At 37.6% G+C, this 20,100-nt stretch overlaps 1 protein-coding gene and 24 non-coding genes across 25 annotated transcripts in view; 24 read left to right on the top strand and 1 right to left on the bottom strand.

Annotated features, from left to right (window-relative positions):
• Positions 1-20,100, bottom strand: part of LOC134848630 (uncharacterized) — a 244,181-nt gene that overhangs the window by 159,921 nt on the left and 64,160 nt on the right. The window lies entirely within an intron of this gene.
• Positions 128-200, top strand: Trnav-uac (transfer RNA valine (anticodon UAC)). Its single transcript has one exon. It is a non-coding gene; the product is annotated as a tRNA-Val (tRNA).
• On the top strand, positions 983-1,055 carry Trnav-uac (transfer RNA valine (anticodon UAC)). The gene has a single exon. It is a non-coding gene; the product is annotated as a tRNA-Val (tRNA).
• Positions 2,123-2,195, top strand: Trnav-aac (transfer RNA valine (anticodon AAC)). The gene has a single exon. It is a non-coding gene; the product is annotated as a tRNA-Val (tRNA).
• Positions 2,981-3,053, top strand: Trnav-aac (transfer RNA valine (anticodon AAC)). Its single transcript has one exon. It is a non-coding gene; the product is annotated as a tRNA-Val (tRNA).
• Positions 4,405-4,477, top strand: Trnav-uac (transfer RNA valine (anticodon UAC)). The gene has a single exon. It is a non-coding gene; the product is annotated as a tRNA-Val (tRNA).
• On the top strand, positions 5,518-5,590 carry Trnav-aac (transfer RNA valine (anticodon AAC)). Its single transcript has one exon. It is a non-coding gene; the product is annotated as a tRNA-Val (tRNA).
• Trnav-aac (transfer RNA valine (anticodon AAC)) lies at positions 6,087-6,159 on the top strand. Its single transcript has one exon. It is a non-coding gene; the product is annotated as a tRNA-Val (tRNA).
• Positions 6,921-6,993, top strand: Trnav-uac (transfer RNA valine (anticodon UAC)). The gene has a single exon. It is a non-coding gene; the product is annotated as a tRNA-Val (tRNA).
• Trnav-uac (transfer RNA valine (anticodon UAC)) lies at positions 7,207-7,279 on the top strand. The gene has a single exon. It is a non-coding gene; the product is annotated as a tRNA-Val (tRNA).
• Positions 7,778-7,850, top strand: Trnav-aac (transfer RNA valine (anticodon AAC)). Its single transcript has one exon. It is a non-coding gene; the product is annotated as a tRNA-Val (tRNA).
• Trnav-aac (transfer RNA valine (anticodon AAC)) lies at positions 8,894-8,966 on the top strand. The gene has a single exon. It is a non-coding gene; the product is annotated as a tRNA-Val (tRNA).
• Positions 10,011-10,083, top strand: Trnav-aac (transfer RNA valine (anticodon AAC)). The gene has a single exon. It is a non-coding gene; the product is annotated as a tRNA-Val (tRNA).
• Positions 10,297-10,369, top strand: Trnav-aac (transfer RNA valine (anticodon AAC)). Its single transcript has one exon. It is a non-coding gene; the product is annotated as a tRNA-Val (tRNA).
• Trnaa-ugc (transfer RNA alanine (anticodon UGC)) lies at positions 11,132-11,204 on the top strand. Its single transcript has one exon. It is a non-coding gene; the product is annotated as a tRNA-Ala (tRNA).
• Trnav-uac (transfer RNA valine (anticodon UAC)) lies at positions 11,967-12,039 on the top strand. Its single transcript has one exon. It is a non-coding gene; the product is annotated as a tRNA-Val (tRNA).
• Trnav-uac (transfer RNA valine (anticodon UAC)) lies at positions 12,251-12,323 on the top strand. Its single transcript has one exon. It is a non-coding gene; the product is annotated as a tRNA-Val (tRNA).
• On the top strand, positions 12,828-12,900 carry Trnav-uac (transfer RNA valine (anticodon UAC)). The gene has a single exon. It is a non-coding gene; the product is annotated as a tRNA-Val (tRNA).
• On the top strand, positions 13,110-13,182 carry Trnav-aac (transfer RNA valine (anticodon AAC)). Its single transcript has one exon. It is a non-coding gene; the product is annotated as a tRNA-Val (tRNA).
• Trnae-uuc (transfer RNA glutamic acid (anticodon UUC)) lies at positions 14,234-14,306 on the top strand. The gene has a single exon. It is a non-coding gene; the product is annotated as a tRNA-Glu (tRNA).
• On the top strand, positions 14,516-14,588 carry Trnav-aac (transfer RNA valine (anticodon AAC)). The gene has a single exon. It is a non-coding gene; the product is annotated as a tRNA-Val (tRNA).
• Positions 16,778-16,850, top strand: Trnae-uuc (transfer RNA glutamic acid (anticodon UUC)). Its single transcript has one exon. It is a non-coding gene; the product is annotated as a tRNA-Glu (tRNA).
• On the top strand, positions 17,060-17,132 carry Trnav-aac (transfer RNA valine (anticodon AAC)). Its single transcript has one exon. It is a non-coding gene; the product is annotated as a tRNA-Val (tRNA).
• Trnav-uac (transfer RNA valine (anticodon UAC)) lies at positions 19,316-19,388 on the top strand. Its single transcript has one exon. It is a non-coding gene; the product is annotated as a tRNA-Val (tRNA).
• Positions 19,884-19,956, top strand: Trnav-aac (transfer RNA valine (anticodon AAC)). The gene has a single exon. It is a non-coding gene; the product is annotated as a tRNA-Val (tRNA).

The following is a 20,100-nucleotide window of genomic DNA, read 5'->3' as shown; positions in this document are numbered from 1 at the left end:
ATTGCCTGACACGTGACGAAAATAAATTAAGACATGCGAAGTTTTTCCGAAATTTTCGACAAAATGCATTGATGAAGAAAATTCCAGGTGAGCAAAACAAGAAAAAGAAGCTACTTGCGCAAACTCAGGTGCTGTGGTGTAGCGGTTATCACGTCTGCCTTACATGTAGAAGGTCTTCAGTTCGATCCTGGACAGCATCAGAAAGTCCAAATTCATAGAATTGATAAACAGGAATTGCACAAAGATTTTGTCCATTGCAAAATAGGGTAAAACTAACTCCAGAAAAATTGCCTGACACGTGACGAAATAACAACAAGACATGCGAAATTTTTCCGGAACTTTTCACAAATGCACTGATGACAAAAAATCCAGGTCTGCAAAACAAGAAAAAGAAGCTACTTGAGAAAGCTGAGGTGCTGTGGTGTAGCTGTTCTCAAGTCTGCCTAACATGCAGATGTTCTCCAAGTCAATCCTGGACAGCATTAGAAAGTCAACTACCATTAAAATGACGAATAATGACTGTACAAGAAATTTGTTCGTTGAAAAATATATTTCAACTAACTCCAGGAAAAATTGCCTAACATGTGACGAAAATAAATTAAGACATGCGAAAATTTTCCGTAATTTTCGACAAATGCACTGTTGATAAAAATCCAGGTCTGCAAAACAAGAAAAAGAAGCTACTTGTGAAAGCTCAGGAGCTGTGGTGTAGCGGTTATCACGTCTGCCTAACACGCAGAAGGTTTCCAATTCAGTCCTGGACAGCATCAGAAAGTCAACTAACATAAAAATGATGAATAATATTTGTACAAAGAATTTGTTCGTTGAAAAATATTTTTTATTAACTCCAGGAAAAATTGCCTAACATGTGACGAAAATAAATTAAGACATGCGAAGTTTTTCCGAAATTTTCGACAAATGCATTGATGAAGAAAATTCCAGGTGAGCAAAACAAGAAAAAGAAGCTACTTGCGCAAACTCAGGTGCTGTGGTGTAGCGGTTATCACGTCTGCCTTACATGTAGAAGGTCTTCAGTTCGATCCTGGACAGCATCAGAAAGTCCAAATTCATAGAATTGATAAACAGGAATTGCACAAAGATTTTGTTCATTGCAAAATAGGGTAAAACTAACTCCAGAAAAATTGTCTGACATGTGACGAAAATAGATTAAGGCATGCGAAATATTTCCAAAACTTTTGACAAATGCACTAAGGACAAAAATTCCTGGTGCGCAAAACAAGAAAAAGAAGCTACTTGACAAAGCTCAGGTGCTGTGGTGTAGCGGTTATCACGTCTGCCTAACAAGCAGAAGGCCTCCAGTTCGATCCGGAACAATATCAGGAAATCAATTCTTATGAAAATGGAAAATGAGGATTGTACAAAAATTTTGTGAGCTGGAAACTAAATTTCAAATAACTCGAAAAATTGCCTGACACGTGACGAAAATTCAATAAGAAATGCAAGTTTTTCCGTAATCTTCGACAAATTCACTGATAACAAAAATTCCAGGTCTGCAAAACAAGAAAAAGAAGCTACTTGCGAAAGCTCAGGTGCTGTGGTGTAGCGGTTGTCACGTCTGCCTTACACACAAAATGACTTCAGTTCGATCCTGGACAGCATCAGAAAGTCAAGTTCCAAAGAATTGATAAATATGGATTGCACAAAGATTCTGTTCTTTGGAAATAACGTTTAAACTAACTCCAGAAAAATTGTCTGACATGTGACGAAAATAGTTTAAGGCATGCGAAATTTTCCCAAAACTTTTGACAAATGCACTGATGACAAAAAATCCAGGTCTGCAAAACAAGAAAAAAATTATTATTAGAGAAAGCTCAGGTGCTGCTGTGGTGTAGCGGTTATCACGTCTGCCTTACACACAAAATGACTTCAGTTCGATCCTGGACAGCATCAGAAAGTCCAGTTCCAAAGAATTGATAAATATGGAGTGCACAAAGACTCTGTTCATTGGAAATAACGTTTAAACTAACTCCAGAAAAATTGTCTGACATGTGACGAAAATAGATTAAGGCATGCAAAATTTTCCCGAAATTTTGACAAATGCACTAAGGACAAAAATTCCTGGTGCGCAAAACAAGAAAAAGAAGCTCCTTGTCAAAGCTTAGGTGCTGTGGTGTAGCGGTTATCACGTCTGCCTAACAAGCAGAAGGCCTCCAGTTCGATCCTGAACAATATCAGGAAATCAATTCTTATGAAAATGGAAAATGAGGATTGTACAAAATTTTTGTTAGCTGGAAACTACATTTCATATAACTCCAGAAAAATTGCCTGACACGTGACGAAAATTCTTTAAGAAATGCAAGTTTTTCCGTAATCTTCGACAAATGCACTGATAACAAAAATTCCAGGTCTGCAAAACAAGAAAAAGAAGCTACTTGCGAAAGCTCAGGTGCTGTGGTGTAGCGGTTGTCACGTCTGCCTTACACACAAAATGACTTCAGTTCGATCCTGGACAGCATCAGAAAGTCCAGTTCCAAAGAATTGATAAATATGGATTGCACAAAGATTCTGTTCTTTGGAAATAACGTTTAAACTAACTCCAGAAAAATTGTCTGACATGTGACGAAAATAGATTAAGGCATGCGAAATTTTCCCAAAACTTTTGACAAATGCACTGATGACAAAAAATCCAGGTCTGCAAAACAAGAAAAAAATTATTACTTGAGAAAGCTCAGGTGCTGCTGTGGTGTAGCGGTTATCACGTCTGCCTTACACACAAAATGACTTCAGTTCGATCCTGGACAGCATCAGAAAATCCAGTTCCAAAGAATTCATAAAGATGGATTGCACAAAGATTCTGTTCATTGGAAATAACGTTTAAACTAACTCCAGAAAAATTGTCTGACATGTGACGAAAATAGATTAAGGCATGCGAAATTTTCCCGAAACTTTTGACAAATGCACTAAGGACAAAAATTCCTGGTGCGCAAAACAAGAAAAAGAAGCTCCTTGACAAAGCTCAGGTGCTGTGGTGTAGCGGTTATCACGTCTGCCTAACAAGCAGAAGGCCTCCAGTTCGATCCTGAACAATATCAGGAAATCAATTCTTATGAAAATGGAAAATGAGGATTGTACAAAAATTTTGTTAGCTGGAAACTACATTTCAAATAACTCCAGAAAAATTGCCTGACACGTGACGAAAATTCATTAAGAAATGCAAGTTTTTCCGTAATCTTCGACAAATGCACTGATAACAAAAATTCCAGGTCTGCAAAACAAGAAAAAGAAGCTACTTGCGAAAGCTCAGGTGCTGTGGTGTAGCGGTTGTCACGTCTGCCTTACACACAAAATGCCTTCAGTTCGATCCTGGACAGCATCAGAAAGTCCAGTTCCAAAAAATTGATAAATATGGATTGCACAAAGATTTTGTTCATTGGAAATAACGTTTAAACTTACTCCAGAAAAATTGCCTGACACGTGACGAAAATAAATTAAGACATGCGAAGTTTTTCCGTAATTTTCGACAAATGCACTGATGAAAAAATTTCCAGGTCTGCAAAGCAAGAAAAAGAAGCTACTTGCGCAAGCTCAGGTGCTGTGGAGTAGCGGTTATCACGTCTGCCATACACGTAGAAGGTCTTCAGTTCGATCCTGGACAGCATCAGAAAGTCCAAATTCATAGAATTGATAAACAGGAATTGCACAAAGATTTTGTCCATTGCAAAATAGGGTAAAACTAACTCCAGAAAAATTGCCTGACACGTGACGAAATAACAACAAGACATGCGAAATTTTTCCGGAACTTTTGACAAATGCACTGATGACAAAAAATCCAGGTCTGCAAAACAAGAAAAAGAAGCTACTTGAGAAAGCTGAGGTGCTGTGGTGTAGCTGTTCTCAAGTCTGCCTAACATGCAGATGTTCTCCAAGTCAATCCTGGACAGCATTAGAAAGTCAACTACCATTAAAATGACGAATAATGACTGTACAAGAAATTTGTTCGTTGAAAAATATATTTCAACTAACTCCAGGAAAAATTGCCTAACATGTGACGAAAATAAATTAAGACATGCGAAAATTTTCCGTAATTTTCGACAAATGCACTGTTGATAAAAATCCAGGTCTGCAAAACAAGAAAAAGAAGCTACTTGTGAAAGCTCAGGAGCTGTGGTGTAGCGGTTATCACGTCTGCCTAACACGCAGAAGGTTTCCAATTCAGTCCTGGACAGCATCAGAAAGTCAACTAACATAAAAATGATGAATAATATTTGTACAAAGAATTTGTTCGTTGAAAAATATTTTTCATTAACTCCAGGAAAAATTGCCTAACATGTGACGAAAATAAATTAAGACATGCGAAGTTTTTCCGAAATTTTCGACAAATGCATTGATGAAGAAAATTCCAGGTGAGCAAAACAAGAAAAAGAAGCTACTTGCGCAAACTCAGGTGCTGTGGTGTAGCGGTTATCACGTCTGCCTTACATGTAGAAGGTCTTCAGTTCGATCCTGGACAGCATCAGAAAGTCCAAATTCATAGAATTGATAAACAGGAATTGCACAAAGATTTTGTTCATTGCAAAATAGGGTAAAACTAACTCCAGAAAAATTGCCTGACACGTGACGAAATAACAATAAGACATGCGAAATTTTTCCGTAACTTTTGTCAAATGCACTGATGACAAAAAATCCAGGTCTGCAAAACAAGAAAAAGAAGCTACTTGAGAAAGCTGAGGTGCTGTGGTGTAGCTGTTCTCAAGTCTGCCTCACACGCAGAAGGTCTCCAAATCGATCCTATTGATGAATAACGACTGTTCAAAAATTTTGTTCGTTGAAAATTATATTTCAATTAACTCCAGGAAAAATTGCCTAACATGTGACGAAAATAAATTAAGACATGCGAAAATTTTCCGTAATTTTCGAAAAATGCACTGATGACAAAAATTCCAGGTCTTCATGCAAAACAAGAAAAAGAAGCTACTTGAGTAAGCTCAGATGCTGTGATGTAGCGGTTATCACGTCTGCCTAACATGCAGAAGGTCTCCAAGTCAACCCTGGACAGCATCAGGAAGTCAATCGTCATAAAAATGACTAATAAGGACTGTACAATGATTTTGTTCGTTGAAAAATATATTTCAACTAACTCCAGAAAAACTGCCTGACACGTGACAAAAATTCATCAAGACTTGCGAAAATTTTTCGTTATTTCCGATAAATTCACTGATGACAAAAATTCCAGGTCTGCAAAACAAGAAAAAGAAGCTACTTCAGAAAGCTCAGGTGATGTGGTGTAGCGGTTATTACGTCTGCCTTACACGCAGAAGGTCTCCAGTTCGATCCTAGACAGCATCAAAAAGTCCAGTTTTATAGAAATGATAAATAGGAATTGCACAAAGATTTCGTTCATTGCAAAATGCGGTAAAACTAACTCCAGAACTTTGCCTGACAAGTGACGAAATTACAATAAGACATGCGAAGTTTTTCCGAAATTTTTGATAAATGCACTGATGACGAAAATTCCAGGTGTGCAAAACAAGAAAAAGAAGCTACTTAAAAAGCTCAGGTGCTGTGGTGTAGCGGTTATCACGTCTGCTTAACACGCAGAAGGTCTCCAGTTCGATCCTGGACAGCATCAGAAAGATAATTATCATAATAATGATGAATAAGGACTGTACAAAGATTTTGTTCGTTGAAAAATATTTTTCATTAACTCCAGGAAAAAATTGCTTAACATGTGACGAAAACAAATTAAGACATGCGAAGTTTTTCCGAAATTTTCGACAAATGCACTGATGACAAAAACTCCAGGTCTGCAAAACAAGAAAAAGAAGCTACTTCAGAAAGCTCAGGTGCTGTGATGTAGCGGTTATCACGTCTGCCTTACACGCAGAAGGTCTCCAGTTCGATCCTAGACAGCATCTGAAAGTCCAGTTTCATAGAAATGATAAATAGGAATTGCACAAAGATTTCGTTCATTGCAAAATACGGTAAAACTAACTCCAGAACTTTGCCTGACAAGTGACGAAATTACAATAAGACATGCGAAGTTTTTCCGAAATTTTTGATAAATGCACTGATGACGAAAATTCCAGGTGTGCAAAACAAGAAAAAGAAGCTACTTAAAAAGCTCAGGTGCTGTGGTGTAGCGGTTATCACGTCTGCTTAACACGCAGAAGGTCTCCAGTTCGATCCTGGACAGCATCAGAAAGATAATTATCATAATAATGATGAATAAGGACTGTACAAAGATTTTGTTCGTTGAAAAATATTTTTCATTAACTCCAGGAAAAAATTGCTTAACATGTGACGAAAACAAATTAAGACATGCGAAGTTTTTCCGAAATTTTCGACAAATGCACTGATGACAAAAACTCCAGGTCTGCAAAACAAGAAAAAGAAGCTACTTCAGAAAGCTCAGGTGCTGTGATGTAGCGGTTATCACGTCTGCCTTACACGCAGAAGGTCTCCAGTTCGATCCTAGACAGCATCTGAAAGTCCAGTTTCATAGAAATGATAAATAGGAATTGCACAAAGATTTCGTTCATTGCAAAATACGGTAAAACTAACTCCAGAACTTTGCCTGACAAGAGACGAAATTACAATAAGACATTCGATAAATGCACTGATGACGAAAATTCCCGGTGTGCAAAACAAGAAAAAGAAGCTACTTAAGAAGCTCAGGTGCTGTGGTGTAGCGGTTATCACGTCTGCCTAACACGCAGAAGGTCTCACGTTCGATCTTGGATAGCATCAGAAAGACAATTATCATAATAATGATGAATAAGGAATGTACAAAGATTTTGTTCGTTGAAAAATATTTTTCCTTAACTCCAGAAAAAATTGCCTAACATGTGACGAAAATAAATTAAGACATGCGAAGTTTTTCCGAAATTTTCGACAAATCTTCTGATGACAAAAATTCCAGGTCTGCAAAACAAGAAAAAGAAGCTACTTTAGAAAGCTGAGGAACTGTGGTGTAGCGGTTATCACGTCTGCCTTACACGCAGAAGGTCTCCAGTTCGATCCTGGACAGCATCAGAAAGACAATTATCATAATAATGACGAATAATGACTGTACAAGAAATTTGTTCGTTGAAAAATATATTTCAACTAACTCCAGGGAAAATTGCCTAACATTTGACGAAAATAAATTAAGACATGCGAAAATTTTCCGTAATTTTCGAAAAATGCACTGATGACAAAATTTCCAGGTCTGCAAAACAATAAAAAAAAAGCAACTTAAGAAGCTCAGGTGCTGTGGTGTAGCGGTTATCACGTCTGCCTTACACGCAGAAGGTCTCCAGTTCGATCCTAGATAGCATCAGAAAGTCAACTGTCATAAGAACTTTGAATAAGGACTGTACAAAATTTTGTTCGTTGAAAAATTTATTTCAATTAACTCCAGGAAAAATTGGCTAACATGTGACGAAAATAAATTAAGACATGCGAAGTTTTTCCGAAATTTTCGACAAATGCACTGATGACAAAAATTCCAGGTGTGCAAAACAAGAAAGAAAAGCTACTTGAGCAAGCTCAGGTGCTGTGATGTAGCGGTTATCACGTCTGCCTTACACGCAGAAGGTCTTCAGAGCGATCCTGGACAGCATCAAAAAGTCCAGTTTCATGGAATTGATAAATAGGAATTGCACAAAAATTTTGTTCAATGCAAAATACGGTAAAGCTAACTCCAGTAAAATTGCCTGACACTTTACGGAATTACTATAAGACATGCGAAATTTTTTCGTAAATTTTGAAGTATGCACTGATGACGAAAATTCCAGGTCTGCAAAACAATAAAAAAAAAAGCAACTTAAGAAGCTCAGGTGCTGTGGTGTAGCGGTAATCACGTCTGCCTAACAGGCAGAAGGTCTCCAGTTCGATCCTGGACAGCATCAGAAAGACAAATATCAGAACAATGATGAATAAGGACTGTACAAACATTTTGTTCGTTGAAAATTATATTTCCACGTACTCCGGAAAAATTGCCTGATACGTGACGACAATACATTAAGACATGCTAAAATTTTCCGTAATTTTCGACAAATGCACTGTTGATAAAATTCCAGGTCTGCAAAACAAGAAAAAGAAGCTACTTCTGAAAGCTCAGGAGCTGTGGTGTAGCAGTTATCACGTCTGACTTACACGCAGAAGGTCTCCAGTTCGATCCTGGACAGCATCAGAAAGTGCAGTATCATAGAATTGATAAATATAGATTGCACAAAAATTTTGTTCATTGGAAAATACGGTGAAACTGACTCCAGAAAAATTGCCTGACATGCAAAATTTTTCCGTAATTTTTGACATTTGCACTGATGACAAAAACTCCAGGTCTGCAAAACAAGAAAAAGAAGCTACTTGGGAAAACTCAGGTGCTGTGGTGTAGCGGTTAGCACGTCTGCCTAACATGCAGATGTTCTCCAAGTCAATCCTGGACAGCATTAGAAAGTCAACTACCATTAAAATGACGAATAATGACTGTACAAAGAATTTGTTCGTTGAAAAATATATTTCAACTAACTCCAGGAAAAATTGCCTACAATGTGACGAAAATAAATTAAGACATGCGAAAAATTTCCGTAATTTTCGAAAAACGCACTGATGACAAAATTTCCAGGTCTGCAAATCAAGAAAAAGAAGCTACTTCAGAAAGCTCAGGTGCTGTGGTGTAGCGGTTATCACGTCTGCCTTACACGCAGAAGGTCTCCAGTTCGCTCCTAGACAGCATCAGAAAGTCCAGTTTCATAGAAATGATAAATAAGAATTGCACAAAGATTTCGTTCATTGCAAAATACGGTAAAACTAACTCCAGTAAAATTGCCTGACACTTTACGGAATTACTATAAGACATGCGAAATTTTTTCGTAACTTTTGAAATATGCACTGATGACGAAAATTCCAGGTCTGCAAAACAATAAAAAAAAACAACTTAAGAAGCTCAGGTGCTGTGGTGTAGCGGTAATCACGTCTGCCTAACACGCAGAAGGTCTCCAGTTCGATCCTGGACAGCATCAGAAAGACAAATATCAGAACAAGGATGAATAAGGACTGTACAAACAATTTGTTCGTTGAAAATTATATTTCCACTAACTACGGAAAAAATGCCTGATACGTGACGACAATACATTAAGACATGCTAAAATTTTCCGTAATTTTCGACAAATGCACTGTTGATAAAATTCCAGGTCTGCAAAACAAGAAAAAGAAGCTACTTCTGAAAGCTCAGGAGCTGTGGTGTAGCAGTTATCACGTCTGACGTACACGCAGAAGGTCTCCAGTTCGATCCTGGACAGCATCAGAAAGTGCAGTATCATAGAATTGATAAATATGGATTGCACAAAAATTTTGTTCATTGGAAAATACGGTGAACTGACTCCAGAAAAATTGCCTGACATGCAAAATTTTTCCGTAATTTTTGACATTTGCACTGATGACAAAAACTCCAGGTCTGCAAAACAAGAAAAAGAAGCTACTTGGGAAAGCTCAGGTGCTGTGGTGTAGCAGTTAGCACGTCTGCCTAACATGCAGATGTTCTCCAAGTCAATCCTGGACAGCATTAGAAAGTCAACTACCATTAAAATGACGAATAATGACTGTACAAGAAATTTGTTCGTTGAAAAATATATTTCAACTAACTCCAGGAAAAATTGCCTAACATTTGACGAAAATAAATTAAGACATGCGAAAATTTTCCGTAATTTTCGAAAAATGCACTGATGACAAAATTTCCAGGTCTGCAAATCAAGAAAAAGAAGCTACTTCAGAAAGCTCAGGTGCTGTGGTGTAGCGGTTATCACGTTTGCCTTACACGCAGAAGGTCTCCAATTCGATCCTAGACAGCATCAGAAAGTCCAGTATCATAGAAATGATAAATATGAATTGCACAAAGATTTCGTTCATTGCAAAATACGATAAAACTAACTCCAGTAAAATTGCCTGACACTTTACGGAATTACTATAAGACATGCGAAATTTTTTCGTAACTTTTGAAATATGCACTGATGACGAAAATTCCAGGTCTGCAAAACAATTAAAAAAAAAGCAACTTAAGAAGCTCAGGTGCTGTGGTGTAGCGGTAATCACGTCTGCCTAACACGCAGAAGGTCTCCAGTTCGATCCTGGACAGCATTAGAAAGTCAACTACCATTAAAATGACGAATAATGACTGTACAAGAAATTTGTTCGTTGAAAAATATATTTCAACTAACTCCAGGAAAAATTGCCTAACATTTGACGAAAATAAATTAAGACATGCGAAGTTTTTCCGAAATTTTCGACAAATGCACTGATGACAAAAATTCCAGGTTTGCAAAACAAGAAAAAGAAGCTACTTCAGAAAGCTCAGGTGCTGTGGTGTAGCGGTAATCACGTCTGCCTAACAGGCAGAAGGTCTCCAGTTCGATCCTGGACAGCATCAGAAAGACAAATATCAGAACAATGATGAATAAGGACTGTACAAACATTTTGTTCGTTGAAAATTATATTTCCACTAACTCCGGAAAAATTTCCTGATACGTGACGACAATACATTAAGACATGCTAAAATTTTCCGTAATTTTCGACAAATGCACTGTTGATAAAATTCCAGGTCTGCAAAACAAGAAAAAGAAGCTACTTCTGAAAGCTCAGGAGCTGTGGTGTAGCAGTTATCACGTCTCACTTACACGCAGAAGGTCTCCAGTTCGATCCTGGACAGCATCAGAAAGTGCAGTATCATAGAATTAATAAATATGGATTGCACAAAGATTTTGTTCATTGGAAAATACGGTGAAACTGACTCCAGAAAAACTGCCTGACATGCAAAATTTTTCCGTAATTTTTGACATTTGCACTGATGACAAAAATTCCAGGTCTTCATGCAAAACAAGAAAAAGAAGCTACTTGAGTAAGCTCAGATGCTGTGATGTAGCGGTTATCACGTCTGCCGAACATGCAGAAGGTCTCCAAGTCAACCCTGGACAGCATCAGAAAGTCAATCGTCATAAAAATGACGAATAAGGACTGTACAATGATTTTGTTCGTTGAAAAATATATTTCAACTAACTCCAGAAAAACTGCCTGACATGTGACGAAAATAAATTAAGACATGCGAAGTTTTTCCGAAATTTTCGACAAATGCACTGATGACAAAAATTCCAGGTTTGCAAAACAAGAAAAAGAAGCTACTTCAGAAAGCTCAGGTGCTGTTGTGTAGCGGTTATCACGTTTGCCTTGCACGCAAAAGGTCTTCAGTTCGATCCTGGACAGCATCAGAAAGACAATTATCATAATAATGACGAATAAGGACTGTACAAAGATTTTGTTCGGTGACAAATATATTTCCACTAACTCAGGAAAAATTGCCTTATACGTGACGACAATACATTAAGACATGCAAAAATTTTCCGTAATTTTCTATAAATACAATGATGACAAAATTCCAGGTCTGCAAAACAAGAAAAAGAAGCTACTTCTGAAAGCTCAGGAGCTGTGGTGTAGCAGTTATCACGTCTGACTTACACGCAGAAGGTCTCCAGTTCGATCCTGGACAGCAGCAGAAAGTGCAGTATCATAGAATTGATAAATATGGATTGCACAAAGATTTTGTTCATTGGAAAATACGGTGAAACTGACTCCAGAAAAATTGCCTGACATGCAAAATTTTTCCGTAATTTTTGACATTTGCACTGATGACAAAAATTCCAGGTCTTCATGCAAAACAAGAAAAAGAAGCTACTTGAGTAAGCTCAGATGCGGTGATGTAGCGGTTATCACGTCTGCCGAACATGCAGAAGGTCTCCAAGTCAACCCTGGACAGCATCAGAAAGTCAATCGTCATAAAAATGACGAATAAGGACTGTACAATGATTTTGTTCGTTGAAAAATAAATTTCAACTAACTCCAGAAAAACTGCCTGACATGTGACGAAAATAAATTAAGACATGCGAAGTTTTTCCGAAATTTTCGACAAATGCACTGATGACAAAAATTCCAGGTCTGCAAAACAAGAAAAAGAAGCTACTTCAGAAAGCTCAGGTGCTGTTGTGTAGCGGTTATCACGTCTGCCTTACACGCAGAAGGTCTCCAGTTCGATCCTGGACAGCATCAGAAAGACAATTATCATAATAATGATGAATAAGGACTGTACAAAGATTTTGTTCGGTGAAAAATATGTTTCCACTAACTCAGGAAAAATTGCCTGATACGTGACGACAATACATTAAGACATGCAAAAATTTTCCGTAATTTTCTATAAATACAATGATGACAAAATTCCAGGTCTGAAAAACAAGAAAAAGAAGCTACTTGAGAAAGCTGAGGAACTGTGGTGTAGCGGTTATCACGTCTGCCTTACACGCAGAAGGTCTCTAGTTCGATCCTGGATAGCATCAGAAAGTCAACTGTCATAAAAACGTTGATTAAGGACTATACAAAATTTTGTTCGTTGAAAAATTTATTTCAACTAACTCCAGGAAAAATTGGCTAACATGTGACGAAAATAAATTAGGACATGCGAAGTTTTTCCGAAATTTTCGACAAATGCACTGATGACAAAAATTCCAGGTGTGCAAAACAAGAAAGAAAAGTTACTTGAGCAAGCTCAGGTGCTGTGATGTAGCGGTTATCACGTCTGCCTAATATGCAGAAGGTCTCCAAGTCAATCCTGGACAGCATTAGAAAGTCAACCGTCATAAAAATGACGAATAAAGGCTATAGAAACGATTTTATTTTGTTCGTTGAAAAATATATTTCAACTATTTCCAGGAAAAATTGCCTAACATGTGACGAAAATAGTTTAAGACATGCGACGTTTTTCCGAAATTTTCGACAACAGCACTGATGACAAAAATTCCAGGTCTGCAAAAGAAGAAAAAGAAGCTCATTGAGAAATCTCAGGTGCTGTGGTGTAGCGGTTATCACGTCTGCCTTACACGCAGAAGGTCGCCAGTGCGATCCTGGACAGCATCAAAAAGTCCAGTTTCATGGAATTGATAAATGGAATTGCACAAAAACTTTGTTCAATGCAAAATACGGTAAAGCTAACTCCAGAAAAATTGCCTGACACTTGACGGGATTAATATAAGACATGCGAAATTTTTTCGTAACTTTTGAAATATGCACTGATGACGAAAATTCCAGTCTGCAAAACAATAAAAAAAAGCTACTTAAGAAGCTCAGGTGCTGTGGTGTAGCGGTTATCACGTCTGCCTAACACGCAGAAGGTCTCCAGTTCGATCCTGGACAGCATCAGAAAGAAAATAATCATAACAATGATGAATAAGGACTGTACAAAGATTTTGTTCGTTGAAAATTATATTTCCACTAACTCCGGAAAAATTGCCTGATACGTGACGACAATACATTAAAACATGCTAAAATTTTCCGTAATTTTCGACAAATGCACTGTTGATGAAATTCCACGTCTGCAAAAGAAGAAAAAGAAGCTACTTGTGAAAGCTCAGGGGCTGTGGTGTAGCGGTTATCATGTCTGACTTACTCCCAGAAGGTCTCCAGTTCGATCCTGGACAGCAGCAGAAAGTGCAGTATCATAGAATTGATAAATATGGATTGCACAAAAAATTTGTTCATTGGAAAATACGGCGAAACTGACTCCAGAAAAATTGCCTGACATGTGAAATTTTTCCGTAACTTTTGACATTTACACTGATGACAAAAACTCCAGGTCTGCAAAACAAGAAAAAGAAGCTACTTGAGAAAGCTCAGGTGCTGTGGTGTAGCTGTTAGCACGTCTGCCTAACACGCAGATGTTCTCCAATTCAATCCTGGACAGCATCAGAAAGTCAACTACCATTAAAATGATGAATAATGACTGTACAAAGAATTTGTTCGTTGAAAAATATATTTCAACTAACTCCAGGAAAAATTGCCTAACATTTGACGAAAATAAATTAAGACATGCGAAAATTTTCCGTAATTTTCGACAAATGCACTGATGACAAAAAATTCCAGGTGTGCAAAAAAAGAAAGAAAAACTACTTGAGCAAGCTCAGGTGCTGTGATGTAGCGGTTATCACGTCTGCCTAATATGCAGAAGGTCTCCAAGTCAATCCTGGACAGCATCAGAAAGTCAACCGTCATAAAAATGACGAATAAAGGCTATACAACGATTTTATTTTGTTCGTTGAAAAATATATTTCAACTAGTTCCAGGAAAAATTGCCTAACATGTGACGAAAATAGTTTAAGACATGCGACGTTTTTCCGAAATTTTCGACAACAGCACTGATGACAAAAATTCCAGGCCTGCAAAAGAAGAAAAAGAAGCTCATTGAGAAATCTCAGGTGCTGTGGTGTAGCGGTTATCACGTCTGCCTTTCACGCAGAAGGTCTCCAGTGCGATCCTGGACAGCATCAAAAAGTCCAGTTTCATGGAATTGATAAATGGAATTGCACAAAAATTTTGTTCAATGCAAAATACGGTAAAGCTAACTCCAGAAAAATTGCCTGACACTTGACGGTATTACTATAAGACATGCGAAATTTTTTCGTAACTTTTGAAATATGCACTGATGACGAAAATTCCAGTCTGCAAAACAATAAAAAAAAGCTACTTAAGAAGCTCAGGTGCTGTGGTGTAGCGGTTATCACGTCTGCCTAACACGCAGAAGGTCTCCAGTTCGATCCTGGACAGCATCAGAAAGACAATAATCATAACAATGATGAATAAGGACTGTACAAAGATTTTGTTCGTTGAAAATTATATTTCCACTAACTCCGGAAAAATTGCCTGATACGTGACGACAATACATTAAAACATGCTAAAATTTTCCGTAATTTTCGACAAATGCACTGTTGATGAAATTCCACGTCTGCAAAAGAAGAAAAAGAAGCTACTTGTGAATGCTCAGGGGCTGTGGTGTAGCGGTTATCACGTCTGACTTACTCCCAGAAGGTCTCCAGTTCAATCCTGGACAGCAGCAGAAAGTGCAGTATCATAGAACTGATAAATATGGATTGCACAAAAAATTTGTTCATTGGAAAATACGGTGAAACTGACTCCAGAAAAATTGCCTGACATGCGAAATTTTTCCGTAACTTTTGACATTTGCACTGATGACAAAAACTCCAGGTCTGCAAAACAAGAAAAAGAAGCTACTTGAGAAAGCTCAGGTGCTGTGGTGTAGCTGTTAGCACGTCTGCCTAACACGCAGATGTTCTCCAATTCAATCCTGGACAGCATCAGAAAGTCAACTACCATTAAAATGATGAATAATGACTGTACAAAGAATTTGTTCGTTGAAAAATATATTTCAACTAACTCCAGGAAAAATTGCCTAACATGTGACGAAAATAAATTAAGACATGCGAAAATTTTCCGTAATTTTCGAAAAATGCACTGATGACAAAATTCCAGGTCTGCAAAACAAGAAAAAGAAGCTATTTGAGAAAGCTGAGGAACTATGGTGTAGCGTTTATCACGTCTGCCTTAAACGCAGAAGGTCTGCAGTTCGTTCCTGGATAGCATCAGAGAGTCAACTGTCATAGAAATGTTGAATAAGGACTGTACATAATTTTGTTCGTTGAAAAATTTATTTCAACTAACCCCAGGAAAAATTGGCTAACATGTGACGAAAATAAATTAAGACATGCGAAGTTTTTCCGAAATTTTCGACAAATGCACTGATGAAAAAAATTCCAGGTGTGCAAAACAAGAAAGAAAAGCTACTTGAGCAAGCTCAGGTGCTGTGATGTAGCGGTTATCACGTCTGCCTTACATGCAGAAGGTCTCCAGTGCGATCCTGGACAGCATCAAAAAGTCCAGTTTCATGGAATTGATAAAAAGGAATTGCACAAAGATTTTGTTCAATGCAAAATACGGTAAAGCTAACTCCAGAAAAATTGCCTGACACTTGACGGAATTACTATAAGACATGCGAAATTCTTTCGTAACTTTTGAAATATGCACTGATTACGAAAATTCCAGTTATGCAAAACAATTTTAAAAAGCTACTTAAGAATCTCAGGTGCTGTGGTGTAGCGGTTATCACGTCTGCCTAACACGCAGAAGGTCTCCAAGTCAATCCTGGACAGCATCAGAAAGTCAATCGTCATTAAAATGACGAATAAAGACTATATAACGATTTTGTTTGTTGAAAAATATATTTCAACTAGTTCCAGGAAAAATTGCCTAACATGTGACGAAAATAGTTTAAGACATGCGAAGTTTTTCCGAAATTTTCGACAAATGCACTGATGACAAAAATTCCAGTCTGCAAAAGAAGAAAAAGAAGCTACTTCAGAAATCTCAGGTGCTGTGGTGTAGCGGTTATCACGTCTGCCTAACATGCAGAAGGTCTCCAAGTCAATCCTGGACAGCATCAGACGGTCAATCGTCATAAAAATGACGAATAAAGACTATACAACGATTTTGTTCGTTGAAAAATATATTTCAACTAGTTCCAGGAAAAATTGCCTAACATGTGACGAAAATAAATTAAGACATGCGAAAATTTTCCGTAATTTTCGACAAATGCACTGATGACAAAAATTCCAGGTGTGCAAAAAAAGAAAGAAAAACTACTTGAGCAAGCTCAGGTGCTGTGATGTAGCGGTTATCACGTCTGCCTAATATGCAGAAGGTCTCCAAGTCAATCCTGGACAGCATCAGAAAGTCAACCGTCATAAAAATGACGAATAAAGGCTATACAACGATTTTATTTTGTTCGTTGAAAAATATATTTCAACTAGTTCCAGGAAAAATTGCCTAACATGTGACGAAAATAGTTTAAGACATGCGACGTTTTTCCGAAATTTTCGACAACAGCACTGATGACAAAAATTCCAGGTCTGCAAAAGAAGAAAAAGAAGCTCATTGAGAAATCTCAGGTGCTGTGGTGTAGCGGTTATCACGTCTGCCTTTCACGCAGAAGGTCTCCAGTGCGATCCTGGACAGCATCAAAAAGTCCAGTTTCATGGAATTGATAAATGGAATTGCACAAAAATTTTGTTCAATGCAAAATACGGTAAAGCTAACTCCAGAAAAATTGCCTGACACTTGACGGTATTACTATAAGACATGCGAAATTTTTTCGTAACTTTTGAAATATGCACTGATGACGAAAATTCCAGTCTGCAAAACAATAAAAAAAAGCTACTTAAGAAGCTCAGGTGCTGTGGTGTAGCGGTTATCACGTCTGCCTAACACGCAGAAGGTCTCCAGTTCGATCCTGGACAGCATCAGAAAGACAATAATCATAACAATGATGAATAAGGACTGTACAAAGATTTTGTTCGTTGAAAATTATATTTCCACTAACTCCGGAAAAATTGCCTGATACGTGACGACAATACATTAAAACATGCTAAAATTTTCCGTAATTTTCGACAAATGCACTGTTGATGAAATTCCACGTCTGCAAAACAAGAAAAAGAAGCTACTTGTGAATGCTCAGGGGCTGTGGTGTAGCGGTTATCACGTCTGACTTACTCCCAGAAGGTCTCCAGTTCAATCCTGGACAGCAGCAGAAAGTGAAGTATCATAGAACTGATAAATATGGATTGCACAAAAAATTTGTTCATTGGAAAATACGGTGAAACTGACTCCAGAAAAATTGCCTGACATGCGAAATTTTTCCGTAACTTTTGACATTTGCACTGATGACAAAAACTCCAGGTCTGCAAAACAAGAAAAAGAAGCTACTTGAGAAAGCTCAGGTGCTGTGGTGTAGCTGTTAGCACGTCTGCCTAACACGCAGATGTTCTCCAATTCAATCCTGGACAGCATCAGAAAGTCAACTACCATTAAAATGATGAATAATGACTGTACAAAGAATTTGTTCGTTGAAAAATATATTTCAACTAACTCCAGGAAAAATTGCCTAACATGTGACGAAAATAAATTAAGACATGCGAAAATTTTCCGTAATTTTCGAAAAATGCACTGGTGACAAAATTCCAGGTCTGCAAAACAAGAAAAAGAAGCTATTTGAGAAAGCTGAGGAACTATGGTGTAGCGTTTATCACGTCTGCCTTAAACGCAGAAGGTCTGCAGTTCGATCCTGGATAGCATCAGAGAGTCAACTGTCATAGAAACGTTGAATAAGGACTGTACATAATTTTGTTCGTTGAAAAATTTATTTCAACTAACCCCAGGAAAAATTGGCTAACATGTGACGAAAATAAATTAACACATGCGAAGTTTTTCCGAAATTTTCGACAAATGCACTGATGAAAAAAATTCCAGGTGTGCAAAACAAGAAAGAAAAGCTACTTGAGCAAGCTCAGGTGCTGTGATGTAGCGGTTATCACGTCTGCCTTACATGCAGAAGGTCTCCAGTGCGATCCTGGACAGCATCAAAAAGTCCAGTTTCATGGAATTGATAAAAAGGAATTGCACAAAGATTTTGTTCAATGCAAAATACGGTAAAGCTAACTCCAGAAAAATTGCCTGACACTTGACGGAATTACTATAAGACATGCGAAATTCTTTCGTAACTTTTGAAATATGCACTGATTACGAAAATTCCAGTTATGCAAAACAATTTTAAAAAGCTACTTAAGAATCTCAGGTGCTGTGGTGTAGCGGTTATCACGTCTGCCTAACACGCAGAAGGTCTCCAAGTCAATCCTGGACAGCATCAGAAAGTCAATCGTCATTAAAATGACGAATAAAGACTATATAACGATTTTGTTTGTTGAAAAATATATTTCAACTAGTTCCAGGAAAAATTGCCTAACATGTGACGAAAATAGTTTAAGACATGCGAAGTTTTTCCCAAATTTTCGACAAATGCACTGATGACAAAAATTCCAGTCTGCAAAAGAAGAAAAAGAAGCTACTTCAGAAATCTCAGGTGCTGTGGTGTAGCGGTTATCACGTCTGCCTAACATGCAGAAGGTCTCCAAGTCAATCCTGGACAGCATCAGACGGTCAATCGTCATAAAAATGACGAATAAAGACTATACAACGATTTTGTTCGTTGAAAAATATATTTCAACTAGTTCCAGGAAAAATTGCCTAACATGTGACGAAAATAGTTTAAGACATGCGAAGTTTTTCCGAAATTTTCGACAAATGCACTGATGACAAAAATTCCAGGTCTGCAAAACAAGAAAGAAAAGCTACTTGAGCAAGCTCAGGTGCTGTGATGTAGCGGTTATCACGTCTGCCTAACATGCAGAAGGTCTCCAAGTCAATCCTGGACAGCATCAGAAGGTCAATCGTCATAAAAATGACGAATAAAGACTATACAGCGATTTTGTTCGTTGAAAAATAAATTTCAACTAGTTCCAGGAAAAATTGCCTAACATGTGACGAAAATAGTTTAAGACATGCGAAGTTTTTCCGAAATTTTCGACAAATGCACTGATGACAAAAACTCCAGTCTGCAAAAGAAGAAAAAGAAGCTACTTCAGAAATCTCAGGTGCTGTGGTGTAGCGGTTATCACGTCTGCCTTACACGCAGAAGGTCTCCAGTGCGATCCTGGACAGCATCAAAAAGTCCAGTTTCATGGATTTGATAAATAGGAATTGCACAAAGATTTTGTTCAATGCAAAATACGGTAAAGCTAACTCCAGAAAAATTGCCTGACACTTGACGGAATTACTATAAGACATGCGAAATTTTTTCGTAACTTTTGAAATATGCACTGATGACAAAAATTCTAGGTCTGCAAAACAATTTAAAAAAGCTACTTAAGAATCTCAGGTGCTGTGGTGTAACTGTTATCACGTCTGCCTAACACGCAGAAGGTCTCCAGTTCGATCCTGGATAGGATCAGAAAGTCAATCGTCATAAAAATGACGAATAAAGACTATACAACGATTTTGTTCGTTGAAAAATATATTTCAACTAGTTCCAGGAAAAATTGCCTAACATGTGACGAAAATAGTTTAAGACATGCGAAGTTTTTCCGAAATTTTCGACAAATGCACTGATGACAAAAATTCCAGTCTGCGAAACAATTTTAAAAAGCTACTTAAGAATCTCAGGTGCTGTGGTGTAGCGGTTATCACGTCTGCCTAACACGCAGAAGGTCTCCAGTTCGCTCCTGGATAGCATCAAAAAGTCAATCGTCATAAAAATGACGAATAAAGACTTTACAACGATTTTGTTCGTTGAAAAAAATATTTCAACTAGTTCCAGGAAAAATTGCCTAACATGTGACGAAAGTAGTTTAAGACATGCGAAGTTTTTCCGAAATTTTC

This window comes from Symsagittifera roscoffensis, chromosome 6, assembly GCF_963678635.1.
Source record: "Symsagittifera roscoffensis chromosome 6, txSymRosc1.1, whole genome shotgun sequence".
NCBI classification, from domain to species: domain Eukaryota; kingdom Metazoa; phylum Xenacoelomorpha; order Acoela; family Convolutidae; genus Symsagittifera; species Symsagittifera roscoffensis.
The sequence above is the reverse complement of the archived record's forward strand: the minus strand, read 5'-3'. Positions and strand labels throughout refer to the sequence as shown.